The 20,521-nt window shown below is 35.7% G+C and overlaps 1 protein-coding gene and 1 pseudogene across 3 annotated transcripts in view; both read left to right on the top strand.

The window, feature by feature from the left end:
* The window catches only part of XIRP2 (xin actin binding repeat containing 2), a 406,258-nt gene that overhangs the window by 23,781 nt on the left and 361,956 nt on the right, over window positions 1–20,521 (top strand). The gene's annotated exons all lie outside the window — the stretch shown is intronic.
* Window positions 114–20,339, top strand: LOC141507800 (BCL2/adenovirus E1B 19 kDa protein-interacting protein 3-like; annotated as a pseudogene).

Genomic DNA, 20,521 nt, shown 5'->3' with positions numbered 1-20,521 from the left:
TTCTTTAAAAGTAAAAAACAGAGAGCAGCGGCGGCGGCGGTGGCAAGGCAGCGGTCCGGGGGCGCCGGCACGACCCCCACCCCCAGCGGCGGCAGCGGCCCCCCGGCCCTGCCATGGTGCAGAGTGGCCAGCCTACCCCCCCCCCCCAGGAGAACCTGCAGGGCTCTTGGATGGCATTGCACTTCAGCAGTAATGGCAATGGTCATAGTGCAGCGCCATCCTCAATTTCAGCCTATAATGGCAACATGGAAAAGATTCTTCTGGATGCCCAGCATGAGTCTGCACGGAGCAGCTCCAAGAGTTCTCACTGTGACAGCCCACCTCGGACACAGACACCCCAAGATATTAACCGAATTTCTGAAACAGATACTCACAGCATTGGAGAAAAGAACAGCTCCAGTCTGAAGAAGACTATATGGAAAGACGGAAAGAAGTAGAGAGCATCCTGAAGACAAACTCAGACTGGATCTGGGACTGGTCCAGTAGGCCTGAAAATATCCCCCCAAAGGAGTTTCTTTTTAAGCACCCGAAGCGTTTGGCCACTCTCAGCATGAGAAACAGGAGCGTCATGAAAAAGGGGGGCATCTTCTCGGCAGAGTTTTTGAAGGTTTTCCTCCGTCCCTGCTGCTCTCTCACTTCCTCGCCATCGGGCTGGGGATCTACATTGGAAGGCGTCTCACCACCTGCACCAGCACCAGCACCTTCTAGGGCAGTGGGGCTGGGAGTCTGGCCAAGCAGCAAGCTGCCATCTCTGAGCATTCAGGGTGGTTACCAACAGGAAGGCCGAGGGTCTGGCGGTGAGTCTGGGATGGCTCCTGCCACTTGTGCTCATCTATTGTGTAAATGTTGTGTTCCTAGTTCAGTAGAAGGGGAGGAGAGTAGCTGTCTTCACTCCCTGGGCACCACATGGGGAGCAGGTCTGATTGATTGGCCTCTCCTCCCTGTCCGCATAGCCCCTTGAGTTCTCCCCATCCTGAGGCTCCCTGGACACACTTCCCAGTTTTCCACGCAGGGGCTACTCCTTTGGACAAGTGAATTGTGTCATTTTTAACAGCATAATTGTTAGGGGCTTGTGGTCCCAGAAGACCCCCATGCCTGCTTGCCCTGGTTGGAGCAACCACTTAGGGAAGTCTCTCCTCCATTCTGCTGGGTGGTCTTCCTGGGCAGATGGGAAGAGAGGAAGCCCCCAAGGTGGTCCAACCAACCCTGACATTGAAGTCTCTGGGTCCTCCACTTGTTTGCCCTCCTAGGGCTTGGTGTGGCCTGTAACGTGTCCGGGCAGCTGCCCCCACTAAGCCTGCTTGCTTCCTCGTGTTCTCAGCTAGGTCCCTACCACACTTCTTGGCCCTGCCCTTTCTCAACTTCAGCCACCACAGCCAGAATGAGAAGAATTCTGTGTTTGCCATATTCCCCAAGGTGCCCATCTCCAGGTCCAGTTCACTAGTGTCATCAGCCTGCTGTTTTCCTTGGCGCAAATTATTTTCTGAGAGGAGGCCATATCTTTGCTGTGCTGGACACACTCAACATTTGTTTATATCTGCCCCTGATGACCCCCCTAGCCCCCCACCCCATCTGGGATGAAATAATCAACCTTCCAAATTGAAAAGCAAGCCCCTCTACTTTGCCCTACACCCCTTCCTCCACTGCAGAGGTGGCCCAGGTGCTTATCGCCCTTCCTAGCCCAGCCACTGGGCTCCCCTGCTTTGGTCAAAGCCCACAGAGGGGTTGCCTCAGACACAGTGCTTTGTAAGCCAAGGGAAGGAAGAGTGATTCAGAAAGCAAGGCCTCGTCTTTGGCCAGTCCCCTCTTCAGAAGGCCAGCCAATAATTAAGTGGAGTGACTGCTCGGCCCCAGCACCTTAAACAAAATGAAGGATCTTTTGTTTTCTTTTCCCTTTGTCCTGAGTAGTTAGTCCCTCTCCTAACCTTTGAACCACTTCTTGTAACAGAATAAAGGAGCATTTCAGCCAAAAAAAATAAAAAATAAAAAATAAAAGTAAAAACAAACAAATAAAAAAGACTACAATTATCCACAAAATAAATCAAGCAACTCACCTAAAATTCAAATTGACTAACTGGAAAGGGAATACAACTCAACAAAAAGTAAAATTGATACCTGGAAAACCAAAAGCTAACTAAAGAAAATAAAACTCTTAAAATTAGAATCAGACAAATAGAGACCAAAATAATCTATGAGACACCAAGAATCCATCAAAGTCAACAGTAAACAAAAAGTACCTTTTAGGAAAAACAAACAACCAGGAATATAGATCTAGAAGAGATAATTTATGAATTATTGATCTACTAGAAAACCTAGACAAAAATAAAAGCCTTGAAAATATCTTTCAGGAAATTACCAGAGAATACTCTCCAAATATATTGGCTCAAGAAGAAAAAAATAGCCATTGAAAGAATACACAAAATATCTCCAGAAAGAGACCCCAGGATAAAACCTCCAAGGACTATCATAGCCAAATTATAGAATTCTCAAAAAAAAAAGGAGAAAATACCGCAATCAGTCGAAGAGAAGCAATTTAAATACAAATGAAATACAATCAGAAATATATAGGATTTAGCTACTTCAACATTAAAGGACTGGAGGGCCTAGAATATGATATTTTGTAGGGAAAAGGACCTTGGATGACAACCAAGAATTTACTACACTGCAAAACTCAGTTTATTCCATCAAGGGAAAAGATGGATGTTCAATGCAATAGAGAACTTCCAAAATTTCCTGATAAAAAGACTAGAACTGAACAGAGAATTTAATCTCTGAATACAAGCCTGAAGGGAGGAATAAAAAAAAAGGTAAAATAGGAGGGGGGAAAACAAATGTTAGTTAAGAGTATTAAATTGCATACTACCTTACAAGGGAAGATAACATGTAACTTTTGAGAATTGCATTGTCAGGATAGTTAAAGGGTGGGAAAAAAGGTATCTAATATTTTGATTGGAGAGATCTGTAGGCCCATGACTGAAGTACTATAGTAAGAGACAAAAAGTATATTCAGAGGCTCTGGTCATGAAGACATCATGAAGAGATCATCTTTGCCAATAGTTTTGGCTACAACTGGAGTAAGTAAGCTGGTGGGGCCTGGAGGGATGGGGGGGGTGGTGGTGGCTACAAATAGTTCCTGAAATGATTTGACTTTGAATGATGCTTTGACTCATGAGGATTTGATGTCCATGGAGGACTCTTGAAAAGGGGATAAGGTACAAAGTGACTAAGGTCTTCAAGATTCTTAAGCAGTATATTTCTAATGAGACAGAAGAGGGGGAGGGTGCTTAGTGACTCTGGAGTAATGCTGCTTATCAAGCAAGCAATCAACCTCTGATTAATAGTACTTTAACTGACTACTTCTATCAGGTCAGATAAAAGAAGTATATTTTGACAAAGGGGATATATAGTGCAAGACAAAGTTAAAACAGTAAAAAAGAAATAAAAAGAATGACTATACAAAGAGAAAGCTAGGCTTTACTGGATAAATAACACCATGTGAAGAGGCACAAAGACCTATAGTATAGGGAAAGAAGGGAGGGTGTGAACACTGAGTAAATCCTACTCAACAGATTTGATCCAGAGTCAGAAAAACATATTCTCAATTGGGTTTAAAAATCCATTCTATTCTACAGGGAAGTAGGTGGACAGAAAGGGAAAGAAAAGGGAATAAGGAACTGGTAAAAAGGAAAGGCAAAGTTGTAAGTGAAAGTAAACAAAGTTAAAATTAAAAATAAAAGTTAAAGGGGGAAAGGGAGCAAAATATTAGTGAGGAGGAATAAGAGAAAAGGAAAGAGAAAAGTACCAATGGGGAAAGAAAACATGGAGGGAATTAATAATTTAGTAATCTTAACTATAAATGTGAATGAACTCTCTCATAAAACAGAAGCAAAAAGCAAAATGGATTAAAAACCATAATCCCAGAGTATATACAGTTACAAGAAACACATTTGAAGCAGAGCAGGTTAAAGGTGTGGATCACTGTTGTTCTATAAGAAACCATGAATAGTTGGTTTCTAGAGGAGCATGGAAAGAATTACAAAAGCAGATGTTGAGGGAAGGGAGCAGAGTACAATAGAACATTGTACACATTAACATCATGAGTTGATTGATTTTGATGGATACAGATAGTCTCCGCAGTTCAGAGAGCAAGTACAACCCTTGGAAACTATTATAGATAATGCTATCCACATTCAGATGAAGAAAAAAAGCAAACTAACAAACAAACAAACAAAAAAAATGACTACAGAATCTGAATGAACACTATGTTCACTTTTTAAAGAAAAATGTCTCTTACTTGTCTGTTTTTCCTTCCTATCCCATGGTTTTCTTTCTTTTTCCCTTTAGTCTTAATTCCTTACACAGAAAATGACTAATGTGTAAATGTGATAAACACAAATGTACATGTACAATATTCTCTAGACTTGTTCAGTATTTACTAGACTGTCACTGAGGGGAGGGGGGTGGTAAGGGAATGTGGGAGGAAATTATGGCACTTATAAATATGCATGTGGAAGAATGTTGAAAAACTTTCATAACATGTAATTGGAAAAATAAAATATCTCTAAAAAAGAATTTAAAATTTTTTTAAAAACCTTCCATCCCTGGATTTGCTTTGACCCTGATATTAATCCATTTCTATTGGAATAAAGGTCCTAATTTCTTAATGAATATGTCTTGAAATTCTGTGTTAATGTTTTCCTACTTTTTTAACTTATAGCTATGATTGGGACTGTTTGAAACTATTTGGCATTATAGAAAAATCCAGAAAGATTTAGAATTCTTGGAGATTTCACTGCCCCAATATAACAATGTAGGTGAAACCTCATTAAGATTATCAACTGGGATTAGGGGAAAATGGCGGAGAGAAAACAGGCACTATGCTAAAGTCTCCTGATCTTCCCTCAGGTATAGTGTGAAACAAAACACTTAACAGAAATTCCATCGACAAAACCCAGAAAAAGAAACTTGGAGAAGAATATCTACCTCAAGATCTGTCTCTGGGGATCGTAGGTGAGACTGGAGCAGAGAGCAGAGAGCCAGTGGGGGTAGGGGTGAGAGCTAGATTAACCTAAAAATCAACCATGGAGGCTATGACTGTAGGACCTGGGGTCCAAAGCCACGGAGTCTTTGGCTGTGGGAGTGGACGTCGAGTAGGAGTCCCAGCAGTGCTGGAAAGCAAGTTCCAGCATAGAAAGTTGCAAAAGTGCAGCTGGACATAGATCTGCTGGGCTTGGCTAATGTAGAAGACCCTGGACCCATACTTTCATTTCAGAACAAACATAGTAACAGCCCCCAAATCCCACACCCCCCAGGGTCAGGCATGGGCAGCAGAGCTGCTTCACCTGAATAGCAGATTACCATTCTCACCCCCAGGTCCAGCTCACATTGTTTAAGGATAAAAGTATACAGCAACACCAACCTCCAGGCCTAGGGAGGGAGCCTCTAAGGTCACAAACACTCCAGAGAAAGCAAATAGCACACCCTACCAAACCCAGTGAGCAAAGCCTCTAAGGATCTCAACAACAAACCTCTGTGAACCAGCCCCTCCCCAATACAAGATCTTAGGAAAATGAAGAAAGGATAGTGAAAAGGGTAGGCCATAGAAAACTACTTAGAATATAAAGACTCTAACTCGGAGAGCTCTAGAACTTCTGAGGACAATATGATTTGGTCTCTAGCCCAGAAAGACTTCTTTGAAGGAGTTTAAAAATCAGTTGGAAACTTTGGGAAAAGAAACCCATAAGAAAATTAACACCTTGCAACAAGAAAACAAATCCTTGGAAAATACAATTGGACAAATGCAAAAAGAAAATAATTGTTTCAAAACCTCTATTGGATAAATGGAAAACTCCTTCAAAAATAGTATTGACCAATTGGAAAAAAAGTTCCAAAATATAAATAAAGAAAAATCTTCTCTAAAAATATAGACTCAGTGGAAACTAATGATTCCATGAGACAACAAGAATCTATTAAAGAAAACCAAAAAATAAAAAAAAATAGAATAAAACATAAAATAGCTCATTGATTTTCCCAATAACCTCAAGAATGGAACAGAAGAGACAACTTAAGAATCATTGAGCTCCCTGAAAATATTGAAGAGAAAAAAAACCTGAACTTAATATTACAGAATTTAGTGATGGAAAAATGGCCTTGACATCATGGAACAAGACAGCAAAATAATTATGGAAAGAATACATCAATCCCCTCTGGAAAGAGATCCCAAAATGAGAACACCAAGGAATATTTTGGCCAAATTCCAAAACTATCAAATAAAAGATAAAATCCTGAAAGCAGCCAGAAGGAAACAATTTAGATACCATGGACTCTCAGTAAGGATAACAGAGGACCTGACTACAACAACATTAAGAGATCAAAGTTCATGGAATGAGATATTCCAAAGAGTAAGGGAGCTTGGATGTAGCCAAGAATTCACTGTCCAGCAAAACTGAGTTTTTTCTTCTAGAGGAAAAGATGGACATCAAATGAAACAGGAGACTTCCAACTTTTCCTGATGACAAGAACAGAGGTAAATAGATAATTTGAACTTCAAACAGGAGACTCAAGACACACATGAAAAGGTAAAAAAAAAAGGTAAAGAAAAAACTTCTAACCAATCCCATCTGGGAGAAAGACTTTTATAACTCTTAAGATTTTTAACTCTGTTAGAGAGAATATAACTAGCCTGAAATAATGGACATGGTTAACTCAACCGTAACTCTGACAGAATGATTTAAAAACAATACCTCCCTGAAAAGGAGACAGTAATGAGAATCAAGGATGGAGGAGACTGAATAAGGTAAATCACATTATATAAAGAGTTACAATGACCCATTGCAATAGAGGGGAAGAAGGGAAGAGGTGAGAATCACCTGAATCTTACTCTCCTCAGATTTAGCTTAAAGTTAACATACACATACTCAATTAAGTTAAGAAACTTATCTTACCTTACAAGTATTAAAAGGGGGAATGGGGAGGGGAGAGAAAAAGAGGAGCTAATAGGAGTTGGAAATAAGGGGGTAAACACAATGAAGGTGGTGGTTTTCAGAAATAAAATAATGGCAAATATAGATAAAGTAGAAAGGGAAAAATGCAAACAGAAGGAAGATAGCATGGAAGGAAATAAAGAATAAGTATAACTTTGAATGTCAGTGGGATGAAGTATCTCATAAAACTTAAGCAAATAGCAGAGTAGATTGAAAACCAGAATCCTACAATTTGCTGCTTATGTGAAACTCATTTGAAACAGAGAGATACATATAGATTAAAGGTAAAAGGTTGGAATAAAATATATTTTGCTTCAGCTAAAGTGAAAAAAAGGGGTAGCAATTCTTATCTTAGACAAAGCAGCTGCAAAAATAGTTCTCATGAAAAGAGATAAGGAAAAAAACTATATCTTCCTAAAAGGTACCATAGACAATTAAGTAATTTCAATACTGAATATATATATATATATATATATATATATATATATATATATATATATATGCACCCAATGGGACAGCATCCAAATTCTAGATATGATAGACTTATAGAGGAAACTGAATGGGGATAGAAAGGAATATACTATTTTATGCAGTACATGGCACTTAGACAAAAATTGACCATGTACTAGGGTATAAAAACCTAAAAATCAAATGCAGAAAGACAGAAATAATGAATACATCCTTCTCAGATCATAATGCAATAAAACATCACATGCAATAATGGGTCAGGGAGAGATAGAGCTAAAATTAATTGGAAACTAAATAACCTCATTTTAAAGAATTAATGGATCAAACAACAAATTATAGAAAGAATTAATGATTTCATCCTAGATGATGACAATAATGAAACAACATACCACAACTTATGGGATACAGCCAAGCCAGCTATCAGGAGATATATTATATCTTTAAATGCTTGCATGAATAAATTAGAGAAAGAGGAAATCAAAGAACTAAACATGTAATTTAAAAAATTAGGGAAAGAACAAATCAAAAACTACCAATTAAACACCAAATTAGAAATTCTAAATATTAAAGTAGAAATTAATAAAATCAAAAGCAAGAAAACTATTGAACTAATAAATAAAACCAAGAGTTGGTTTTATTAAAAAACAATAAAATTGATAAACCTTTGGTTAATTTGATTTAAAAAAATGAAAGAAGAAAATCAAATTGCTAGTATCATAAATGAAAAAAGATGAACTCACCACTAATTAAGAGGAAAATTAAAGTAATAATTTACAATTATTTTACCCATCTCTATGCCAATAAGTTTGACAATCTAATTGAAATGAATGAATATTTACAAAAATATATAAGTTGTAAAGGTTAAATGAAGAGGAAATTAAATACCTAAATAACCCTATCTCAGAAAAAAGAAAGTCAACAAGCCATTATTGAACTGCCTAAGAAAAAAATCTCCAGGGCCAGATAGATTCACGAGTGAATTCTATCAAAAGTTTAAGGAATAATTGGTTCCAATTTTATATAAACTCTTTGACAAAATAGGTAAAGACTGAACTCCGCCTAACTCTTTCTATGGTGGTGATACCTAAACCAGGAAAAGTCAAAATAGAGAAAGAAAATTATAGATCTATCTGCCTGATGAATATAGATGCAACAATCTTATATAAAATCTTAACAAAACAATTACAGCAACTTATCACTAGGATAATTCACTGTGATCAAGTAGGATTTATCCCAGGAATGCAGAGTTGGTTCAATATTAGGCAAATTGTTAGTATAATTAATTATATCAATTACAAACATATGAGAAATATATGATTATATCAATAGATGTTGAAAATCCTTTGACAAATTACAGCACCCATTCCTACTAAAAACACCAGAGAGTATAGAAATAAATGCATTGTTCCTTAGAATGATAAGTATTATCTGTCTGAAATCATCAACAAGCACTATATGCAATGGGTATAAGCTAGAGGAATTCCCAATAAGATCAGGGGTGAAACAAGGGTGCCCATTAACAGCACTACTATTCAATATTGAATTAGAAATGTTAGCTTCTGCAATAAAAGAAAAAGAAATTGAAAGAATTAGAATTGGGAAGGAAGAGTCAAAACTCTCACCTCTTTGCAGATGACATAATGGTATACCTAGGAAATACTAAAATATCATCTAAAAAACTACTAGAAACAATTAGCAAGTTTAGCAAATTTGCAGGATATAAATAAACCCTCAACATTTCTATATATGACTAGCAAGATAGAGCAGAAAGAGCTAGAAAGAGAAATCCCATTCAAAGTAACTTCTGTCAATATAAAATAATTGGGAATCCACCTGCCAAGGCAGACTCAGAAACTTCATGAAAATACTTACAAAACACTTCTCACACAAATAAAATCAGATTTAAATAACTGGGAAAATATCAACTGCTCATGGATACGCCAAGCTAATATAATAAAAATGACAATTCGACCAAAATTTAACTTCTTATTTAGTGCCCTACCAATCAAAATTCCAAAAGAGTACTTTAATGAGTTAGGAAAAATTGTAAGTAAATTTAGATGGAGAAATAAAAAGACAGAAATTTTGAGGTATTTAATTTTAAAAAGTACAAAATAAGGTGGCTAAGCCTTACCAAATCCAAAATTATATTATAAAGCATCAGTCATCAAAACTGTCTGGTATTGGCTAAGAAATAGAGTGGTGGATCAGTGGAATAGACTAGGTGTAAAAGAGATAGCAGGAAATGATTATGGTAACCTTCTGTTTGATAAAGCTAAAGAGTTCAGCTTTTGGGGAAAAAAAACTCTTTGATAAAAACTGTTGGGAAAATTGGAAGTTAGTATGGCAGAAACATCTCACACCCTATACCAAGATGAGATCAAAATGGATAGGATTTAGACATAAAAGACAATATTATAAGCAAACTAGGAGATCAAGAAATAGTTTATCTGTCAGAGCTATGGGAAGGGAACAGTTTATGACCAAGGAAAAGATAGAAAGCATCATTCAAAACAAATGATAATTTTAATTACATTAAATTAAAAAGCTTTTGCACAAAGCCACTATAAACAAAATCAAAAGAAATGTAGTAAATCGGGAAACAATTTTTACAACTAGTATTTTTGACAAAGGACCTATTTCTAAAATATATAGAGAACTGAGTCAAATTTATAAAAAAAAACAAGCCATTCCCCAATTGACAAATAGTCAAATCCTATGCAGAGGCAATTGACAGATGAAGAAATCAAAGCAATCCATAGTAATATGAAAAATTGCTCTAAATCATCCCCAGTTTGAAAACTGCAAACTAAAGTATCTCACACCTGTCAGACTGGCCAATATGACCAGAAAGAACAATGATCAATGTTGGAAAGGATGTGGGAAATCTGGGACACTAGTACATTGTTGGTGGAGCTGTGAACTCATTGGACCTTTCTGGAGAGTAATTTGGAATTATAACTAAAGGGTAACAAAAATGTGCATACCCTTTGATCCAGCAGTAACACTGTTGGGTCTGTACCATGAAGAGATCATGAAAAAGGGTTAAAACATGACTTTTACAAGAATACTCATAGCAGCTCTGTTTATGGTGACAAAGAATTGGAAATTGAGTGAATGTACATCAATTGAGGAATGGCTGAGCAAATTGTGGTATTTGTGCATTATGGAGCACTATTGTTCTATTAGAAACCAGGAGGGATGGGAATTCAGAGAAGCCTGGAAGGATTTTCATGAACTGATGCTGAGAGAGATAAGCAGATCCAGAAATACTTTGGCCACTATAGCAGCAACACGGGGCAACATTAATGGACTTGCTCATTTCATAAGTGCAACCATCAGAGACAATTTGGGGATATCTGCAATGGAGAATGCCATCTGTATCCAAAGAAAGAATTCCAGAGTTTCAACAAAGACCAAAGACTATTATGTTTAATTTTCTTAAAAAACAGTTATCTTGTGTGATTTTGCTATCTCTTATTTTTTTTCTTAAGGATATGATATCTCTCTCAACACATTCAACTTAGATCAATGTGTAGCATGGAAACAATGTAAAGACTAACAGACTGCTTTCTGTGGAGGGGAAGGAAGTGAGATAAGGAGGAAAATTGCAAAATTCAAAAGGAAATTATTAATTTAATAATTTAAAATTATTATCAACTAGTCAGATATGATGAGAAAAAAGGTTATGATATTCATAATTATAGTCCAACTTAGTGACTACATGTGGAAGAATGAAAGGATTATTGTGGAAAATTAACCCTAATTCATCTTATCAATTTTGTTTTTGTAATTTTGTTTGTTTCTTTTTATTATTTTTTGCATGGCAATGGGATTAAGTGATTTACCCAAGGTCACACAGCTAAGGAGGTATTAGATGTCTGAGGGCAGATTTAAACTCAGGTCCTCCTGACTCCAGGGCCGATGCTCTATCCACTGCATAAGCTAGCTACATCCCTCTCATCAATTTCAGCAACAATATGATAGCATCACCCATTTGAGTGCAAGTTCACTGGGAACTTACCTCATTCAGAAACTTTCTTTGTACATTTATCTCTTATCTTTGAACATACAATAAGAGCTTAATAAATATTTATTGACTCTTCTTTGTCCATTGACTACTTTCAAATGTCTAATCCCTAGAACAAGAAGGAGACTCTGAAAATATTGGGCCATGATTATATTATCCTGGCTTTGGCATCATACTGGTTGTAAGACTTTGAATTCGACACATTAATACAACACTCACAATATTATCTCTTAATTAAGTTATTACTGTTTCATTTCTTTGTAGTTCATGCTGAGTTCCATATTTCTTATGCTGGTAATGCACCAGAGTCTCTTAATGTGAACTTGCCTTATAGGAGGATTTAGCACTGAAAGTGATCTTAGAGATAATCTTATGAATTAAGATGCCAAGGACCAATGAAAATAATTTGCTTTCCCAAAGTTATATATCTAGAACATAAAACATGAAGGATTTGATTAAAAATATCTGGTTCAAATTTCTCAGAACTACTCATGTTTCAGAAAGTCTTGGAAAAATTCCCTAATACTTTTTGTGAATCTAGTCCTGAGAAGCAAGTATAGTCTGATATGATCTTCTAATTAACTTTTAGCATCTAATTTAGACATATATAGAATTAAGGTGTTACTACTAAAATATTTCTTTATCATGAATAACCTACTTAATAATTTCAGGGAATCTATTATTACCTTCCAACCACTTCTTAAACTATGAGACTTGCCACTGTCTTCCCAAAAATTCAACATTGGTGTCTACCAAAAATAAAGGATCTCTGGATCTCTTGACATTATGTGCATCCTAACAGACCATATACAGGATAGACATTGGTTACCCAATATTCTCACTTAATGGTGAAATCATGTCCTTTTTTAATCATACTAATTATATCCTTTACACTACTTCTTGTGGGAATTTCTTTTTCCCTCATCCTTGATAATATTCTTTAAACCACTCCTCCTGTGCAATTCATTTTATATAATATGTTGTAATTTGATAATATCTATTATGCACTTCTCTATTGCATTTTAGTTGACTGCAACTTGAATTTTTCTTAGAATGTATTCATGAGCAATCCTACAGTATCATTAGAAGAATATTCATGTTAAAATAATGAACCTCTTTCAGGGAGAAGCTGAGAGTTATTAAAAGTAATTCAAAATGTTCCAATCTAGGTTGGTAAGTCCTATCACTTTTCTATTTGATTCTGGATCCAATTCATTGTCCATTCAAATTGCCTGCTTATTATATATAAAACTTGATATCATCTATATCCATCCATCTATCTATCCATTCATATAAAGATCTGTTGATATGTAGTCTATGAACCAGCTCTCCTGGATTTCTTTTGAAAAAATCAAAGAATAGATAAGTATTGTTCATTTATTATTTTATTAGAATTTTTCCAATGTGAGAGGGTTAAATTGAATTATTTTATATAATTATGGATATTATGGAATATTGGACCTTAAAATCAGAAAGGACTAAGTTAAAATTTGGATAAAATATTGACTGCTTATATGACATTTAGCAGTCACTTATACTCTTCCCCCCCACTGTTTCTTTATCTGTGAAATAGGGATAAGATTATCAACTACCTTTTGGGGTTATGGTGAGATTAAAATGAAATATTATTTATAAAACACTTTCCCAGCCCAAAAAGACTATATAAATGTAACCTATTGTTTATTATTATCCTTATTATTTAAGAAATTCTGCAGTATTCAAAATCTTGATGAAATCAGAACACATTTATCTGCAAACAGAAGCATGTGGAAGAATCCACAGTCTATAAGGATTCACAATCTATTGCTATTTGCATTGAATATCCCCCAAGAGGGTAGCGAACACTTTCACTGAACATATATTTCACATTTCATTATTTGCTTACTAATTATCAGGAAATGATTGAAAAAATCTCTTCTGTTATATATTTAAGGGAATTTTATGTTATTTTGAATATGCATAGGAATTACCTTGTTGAAGAAGAGTTGTTAGAGTAGTGGTTTGCATCACAAAATCATTGTATCTATCTTTGTCTATGCAAATATACATACATATATCTATATAACATATACTCACTTAAAACACAAATCTTATATTCAAACAATAAACACAGTGGACTCTTATATTTTCTGCATTTAAGGCAAGTTATGACTGAAAGACTGTGATCTGCTGTAAAATATTTTAATATTCTCTTTTCTCATAAGTACATCAAAGTTGTCATAATGTAACTGTAGGCAGATAGGTGATGTAGTGAATAGAAAGACAGATGTAGAGTTAAGAAGACTTAATTTTGAATTCTCTCTCTCTGTCATTTAACTAGCTGTTTGACCCCAGCCATTTTACCTCAATTTGCCTCAGATATCATATTTAAAAAGAATAATTATAGCACTCATCTCCAAGAATAATTGTCATGATACAATTGCATCATTTATAAAGTTCTTTGCAAACTTTGAAGTGATAAATAAGTACTATCTAGTAGTATCCATTGGGTAGATTGGAGATTTTGTAAAGTTGGAAAAGTAGATAAATAGTTATCAGTATTTCTCTGTCATCTTTTTCAGTAATGATTTCCATGTGATTTTCTTCCCAAGTGTTCAGTATCCTTCAATCTTACAAGATCTTAAGATTAAATCCTTATGTACTCTTTATGCTGTGTTCCCTCCAATATAGTCCTGTCCTGGATATTTTGTCAAGCTCTGATGATTTCCCATTCTTGTTTTCGTTAGTATTATTTTTGTTTCCTCATACAACATATTGGGATTTGTAATGTTAAATCCAGATGTGGTTCACACCACTGTTACTGATGGAGACAAAAGTTTGTCATAGATATTTTTCCTGTGGTTATCTTCCTCCCACCACTTCAAAACATGATTTCAGAATGAACTGGCCTAATTAGTTCTCTTTACAATTTACTGAATTTTTTTTTCCCTTCATGACTTCCTGTCTGGTAATATTTCATAGCATTTTATCTCCTTTCAATAGAACTTTTTTAAATGGTTTGTCCTCTAAAAGGATAATTTTAGCTATAATATCACTCCTTGAAAGGAAATCCTTAAATGTGGTATTTTCTTTGATCCTTTGTTTTTTTTCTTTATAGTGATTTAGAAAAGTTAGGAAACAGTGATAGACTTGATATCTGTTCTTTTATCCATTTCCCATTTTCAGTATTAATAGCTTGTTTAGTTTGAGTTGGAATTTTTGTAGTTGCACACTTTTTTTAATTATTATTTTGTTGTTTAGTTTAGAAGTGATTTTGATCTTGGTTCCAAGTCATCAGATGGGCTACAGCACATTTGGAAATACTTCCTATATTGTAATTAGTACTTTCCTTTCTGTTAAGATGTGATTAATTTAACTTTTTACATATTATTCAATGTCCATACCTTTGAACATTCTTCTTGTAAAAAATTCACAACTTATAACCATAAGACTTATGCATAATTTATAAGCCTTTACCTCTCTCATTTCTTATTCCTGCATCACACATTCTGACATTTTTGCTCTCCTTATCTTTGCCTACTTTTGCATTAAAGTCATTGAATAAAAAAAATGGTGATTAAATTTTAACGGTCTTAATCATATCCCTCTTAGAAACTCTCTAAGACCTCATTCTTTCCAGCAGATACTGGCACAAAACTGTAATTTTCTTCATACTCTTTTTAATTTTTGGATTTTTTGTCAATGTTTACCAAGAGCACTTAAATTCAAGACAACCAAGTGTTATATGGTGTAATGTTTGGAATAATAACTAACTCTTCCAGCTCTACTACTTATCTTTCCAAGGAGGACTGCTGAGCCATCCTTTCATTTAGTTTTCTATAGCAAAGAAGTCAAGTTTTGTGATTGCAATTCTGTGTCCACTCTTTTATCACTGAATAGATATTTGCTTTAAGAGGATCAACAAACTTAATGTTTATTTATAATAGGAATGGATTTTGGTAATTTCAGTTCCCAGGTAAGGAATTTTACTCTTCTGATGTAGAATTTATAGGTTTAGGAATTACCTAAAAGACTGAGAGACCACAGGACTTGCCCAGAGACACTCAGCCAGTATGAATATATTTCCATTACTGGTTTGAGTCACATTTTTCTTGACCAAATCCCTATCCATTATTCCATGTTGCTTCTCTTAATATTTATTTATAGTCTAAAATGATGTAATTCTTAGCACCTTGTGTTCTTTCCCCATTCTACTACCAAAAGTTAAAAATATAGGATTTAGGACTATTTTGTATTTTTCTTGCTTCAGAGATTGTCATGGCCAAAAAATAGGAAAAGAAAGATATATTCACATAACATCAGCTATGTTTCAGGCTCTTCTATATACTTTAAAAAATAAATTTCATTTTAGAGTTAAAGCAACCTTACAAAGAAAGTATTTTATGATACCCATTTTCTAATTGAGTAAACTCAGTCAGACATAGATTGACTTGCCCTGTATGGTATAGATATTTAAATGTCTGAGGCAAGATTTGAATTCAGGCCTTTCTAGATTAGTGCTCTATATCTATTGTGCCACTTAGCTGCCATAAGCCTACTAGTGAAAGCCTTTCTATATCTAATCAATCAACAAGCATTTTTAAGCTCTTATTATGTTCTCAATACTATTAGGTCCTGGAGAAAAAAAATAGAAATAAAATTCCATTCTCTCAATGTACTTCTTTAGCTAGGCTAATCCTCAGAAAGCACATATAATCTATTTCTAGAACCATATTTGAAGGTTTTCTGCCAGGATAGTCTGACTAGAACTCCCCAATTCTATTAATTATATTATACCCTTTGAAAACTCAAGATTGCATGTCTTCCAGAATGAAGCATCAAAGTAGGTCTTTATGGCCTTGGAGAACATAAGCTAGCAAATCACTCATATGCTTCCTACTCCCTTTTGTCTTACTTTTCACTGGAAAAAAAAAACAACAAATGACTGAACCTCTTCATAATTAATGAGGTCAATAGTGATGTTTTTTATGAGACCCTAGGGAAATTATATCTCTCTTAGCTAGGTAATAAAAGTTCACATTTATTCAACACATTATAGTTTCCCAAATTTGTTTCTCAAATTCTTCAAATTGGGTAGCTTGATATCATCTCCATTTACAAAGGAAAAAGACTGACAAAGAGACAATGACTCCCCATGGACATATATTGAGTATAACCTATGCTCAAAACCAAAATTTTGTTTTTATTTCAACAATAATGTTTCAATAACCAACACTAACTTCCTAGATGTCTGAAGCAAAATTTTCTCACTAGATATTAGATGGGGAAACCTGGTTCTTCATTGATATAATATTCTTGAGCATGTCAATTGGTACTAAGTCTTTTAAGATTCAGTGTACTCATCTGTCAAGTAAATAGACTGGATGAACTCTAGTGTCCCTTTGAGGTCTAAGGTTCTGTATTTAAGATAATTTCCTACACATTAATCACAGGTGACAAGAAACCAGATTATAAATTTCTTAGAGGATACACATAAATCTCAGTAATGGAATCCTATGTTTATGAATTGGCATATTCATACATATTATTATTAACATAATTATGTTAACCCTAGAGATGTCTTTTATACTAATATTCATGAAGATCCTCACTTGTTCTCACTAGCTCTTCTCATTTGGTTACTAATTAAAATTATATCCACCCTTTGTTGGATACCCTAGAACATTATCTCCAGAAACATAATTGGCCATTTTATTTCTCAGTTCTTAAATTTTTTTTCAAAAATTATTTGTTTTTACACTGTTGGTATTGTAAAAATTATTCTCTTGCTTCTGCTCCTTTCACTCTGCAGCAATTGAAATGTTTTCCCTGGTTTTGCAGAAGGCATCTCTTTGTTTCTTGTGGCACAATAATATTCTATCACATATATGAAGTATGCCATTATACAAATAATGAATATTCTCTAAATTTCAGGTTCTTTCTAAAAAGAGCAAAGCTGCTATGAATATTTTTCTACATAAAAGTCTTTTTTCCCCTGTCTTCAGTCTCTTTAGAGTATAAGCCTAGATGAGGTATCAATGGAAACAATGAGCATAATTTGATGTCTTTTAGGCTTAGTCCAAGTTATTTTCTAATATTGCTGCCTACAGTTCACAGCCCCACCAAAAAGTGTATTAATCTCCTTGTTTTCCAATAACCCTTAACATTTATATTTTCCTTTTATATAATCTTTTCTGATCTGATGACATTGAAAGGGATTCTTGGGTTTTGTTTTATGTTCATTTTATCATTATTAGTGCACTGAAATTAGAAGATTTCTAATATTACTGTTGATATTTAAATTTCTTTCCCTGAGAACTGACAGTTTATAACATTTGACTTTATTTCTTAGAAAAAGCTCTAATTCTTATAAATAGGGATCATTTCTTTACTTCTTTCAAAAATAAGATCTTTATCAAAGAAACATCTTCAAAGAATTTTCCCCTTAGCTATCAATTTTAATTGCATTGGTTTTATAACTACATTTTTTTATTTTTAAAATATTTCATTTTTCAACTATATGTAAAAAGCAATTTTTTTAACATTTGGTGTATTTTTTGAAAAATTTCAATTCTAAATTCTTTCCCTCTCCCCCTTTCTTCCTACATCCATGAGAGGCAAGTAATTTGATAAAGGAAAAACATGAGTCATACAAAACACTTCTATATTAGTAATATTTTTAAAGAAAACATTTTAGGCAGAGTCTTAGGAGCTCTCTCATAAAACATAAACTAAGGACTCTGATTAAATTTTCCGAGAGACAGAACCCACAGAGGGACCCAGTGAGGCAGTTCTCCTACTCAAGGTAACCTGAAAAAGAGCAGAAAGTCTCTGCTCTCTGGAGTTGGAGGGTCGCCAGCCAGAAGGGTGGCCCGCCAGAGCAAAAGAACTTCAGCCTTCAGGAGGCAGTCCCAGGGCTCTGGGAGCCACGGCTCACAGCAGTGGGGGAGTTTCCTGATCTATGCCCCGGGGAGCACTGGGCACAAATTTGGGGAACAGTGGGGGACCTCTGCCAGAGGGAGCACGTGAAGCCCAGCCCTCAGGGCACATAACAAGCATGGCCAAGGCAGTCCAGATCCAGGAAACAGAAGCAGGCAGAGTCAGTAAGCAGGAGCCCCCAGGGCATGAGCCCATTGAACCTAGGGAGGGGAGTGAAGAGAGAGACTGCTGAGCTCTGCCTCAGGAATAGGACTCTGGGCTTCTGACCACATTCAGATCCTGATCGCAGTCTAGGCCCCCCTTCCCCACCTCAGCCCTGTAGCAGACGAGGGGCACATATGCTCATTCACATTCCAGGAGGGAGGACAGAGCCTCACACACTGAGACCCTTGTGGGAGTGTCCCAAAAGCTCAGGAAGCACCCCAAAAACAGGCACCCCCAAAACAAACAAAGGCTGGGAAAATGAGCAAGCAGATAAACAAGAGGAACACCATTGAGAAATATTTTACCTGTGAGTCCAAGAAGGATCAAAACACTCAGTCTGAAAATGAGGAAGGGCAAGCTCCTGCATCTAAAGACTGCAAGAAAAACAGAAATTGTGCTCAGACTATGAGAGAGCTCAAAAAAGACATAGAAAATCAAATGAGGGAATTAGAAGAGAAACTGGGAAAAGAAATGAGAGAGATGCAGGAAAAACATGAAAATGAGGTAAGCAGCTTAGTCAAGGAAATCCAAAAAAATGCTAAAGAAAATAGCATGCTAAAAACCAGATTAGGTCAAATGGATAAAACAGTTCAAAAAGTTATTGAGGGGAAGAATACTTTAAAAAGCAGAATTGGCCAGATGGAAAAAAGAGATAAGAAAACTCTCTGAGGAAAACAAATCCTTCAGACAAAGAATAGAATTCAGGGAGATTGATGAATTTATAAGAAATCAGGACTCAATACTTCAAAACCAAAAGAATGAAAAATTAGAAGAAAATGTGAAACATCTCATTGAAAAAACAACTGATATGGAAAACAGACTGAAGAAAGATAATTTAAAAATTATTGTAATACCTGAAAGTCATGATCAGGAAAAGAGCCTTGACATCATTTTCAAAGAATTACTACAGGAAAATTGCCCTGGTATCCTAGAAGCAGAGGGCAAAATAGAAATGGAGAGAATCCACAGATCCCCCCAAGAAAGAGATCCCAAAAAACCAACCCCCAGGAATAGTATAGCCAAGTTCCAGAACTCCCAAGTCAAAGAGAAAATATTACAAGCAGCCAGAAGGACAGAATTCAAATACCATGGAGGTGCAATCAGGATCTCACAGGACTTAGTAGAAAATACATTAAAAGCTCGTAGGGCTTGGAATATGATATACTAGAAGGCAAAAGAGCTTAGAATGTAACCTAGAATCAACTACCCAGCAAAACTGAATGTCCTCTTCTAGGGAAAAAGATGGACTTTCAATGAAACAGAGGAATTTCAAATGTTCCTGTTGGAATGGCCAGAGCTGAACAGAAGGTTCGATCTTAAAATACAGGACTCCGGTGAAGCATAGAGATTGGAAGAGAAGGGGAAAATATGAGGGACTTAATGATGATGAACTGCATGTATTCTTGTATAGAAAAATGACACTGATAATACTCATATGAACCTTCTCAATTAAAAGAACAGGTAGAAGGAGCTTTTATAGGTGAAACACAGGAGAAAGCTGAATTTGAAGATAAAATATGATATAAAAATGAAGTCAATAGAAAAAAGGGAAATGTAATAGGAGAAAGGAGAGGGGGAATAGGTCAAGATGTTTCACATAATAAGATTTTTCTTCATAACAATGAACTATTGCAATGATATGGAAGGGGGGGAAGGCAAGGGGGAATGAGGGAATCTTCACTCTCATCAGACGTGGCTAGGAGAGGAAACAGCATATATATATTCAATGGGGAATAGATTTCTGGAGTAAGAAGGAGAGATGGGGGGACAGGGGGAAGGGGTGGGAATGTGAATGAAGGAGGAGAGGATGGCCCATGGTGGGAGAGTGGTCAGATATAATGCATTTTCTTTTTTACTTCTTGCAAGGGGCTAGGATTGGATGGCCTGTCTGGGACCATAGGGCCAGGTGGATGCTGGG

The sequence above is a fragment of the Macrotis lagotis genome, chromosome 1 (genome assembly GCF_037893015.1).
Source record: "Macrotis lagotis isolate mMagLag1 chromosome 1, bilby.v1.9.chrom.fasta, whole genome shotgun sequence".
NCBI lineage: Eukaryota > Metazoa > Chordata > Mammalia > Peramelemorphia > Peramelidae > Macrotis > Macrotis lagotis.
Note: the sequence above shows the minus strand (reverse complement) of the source record. Positions and strands in the feature narration are given on the sequence as shown.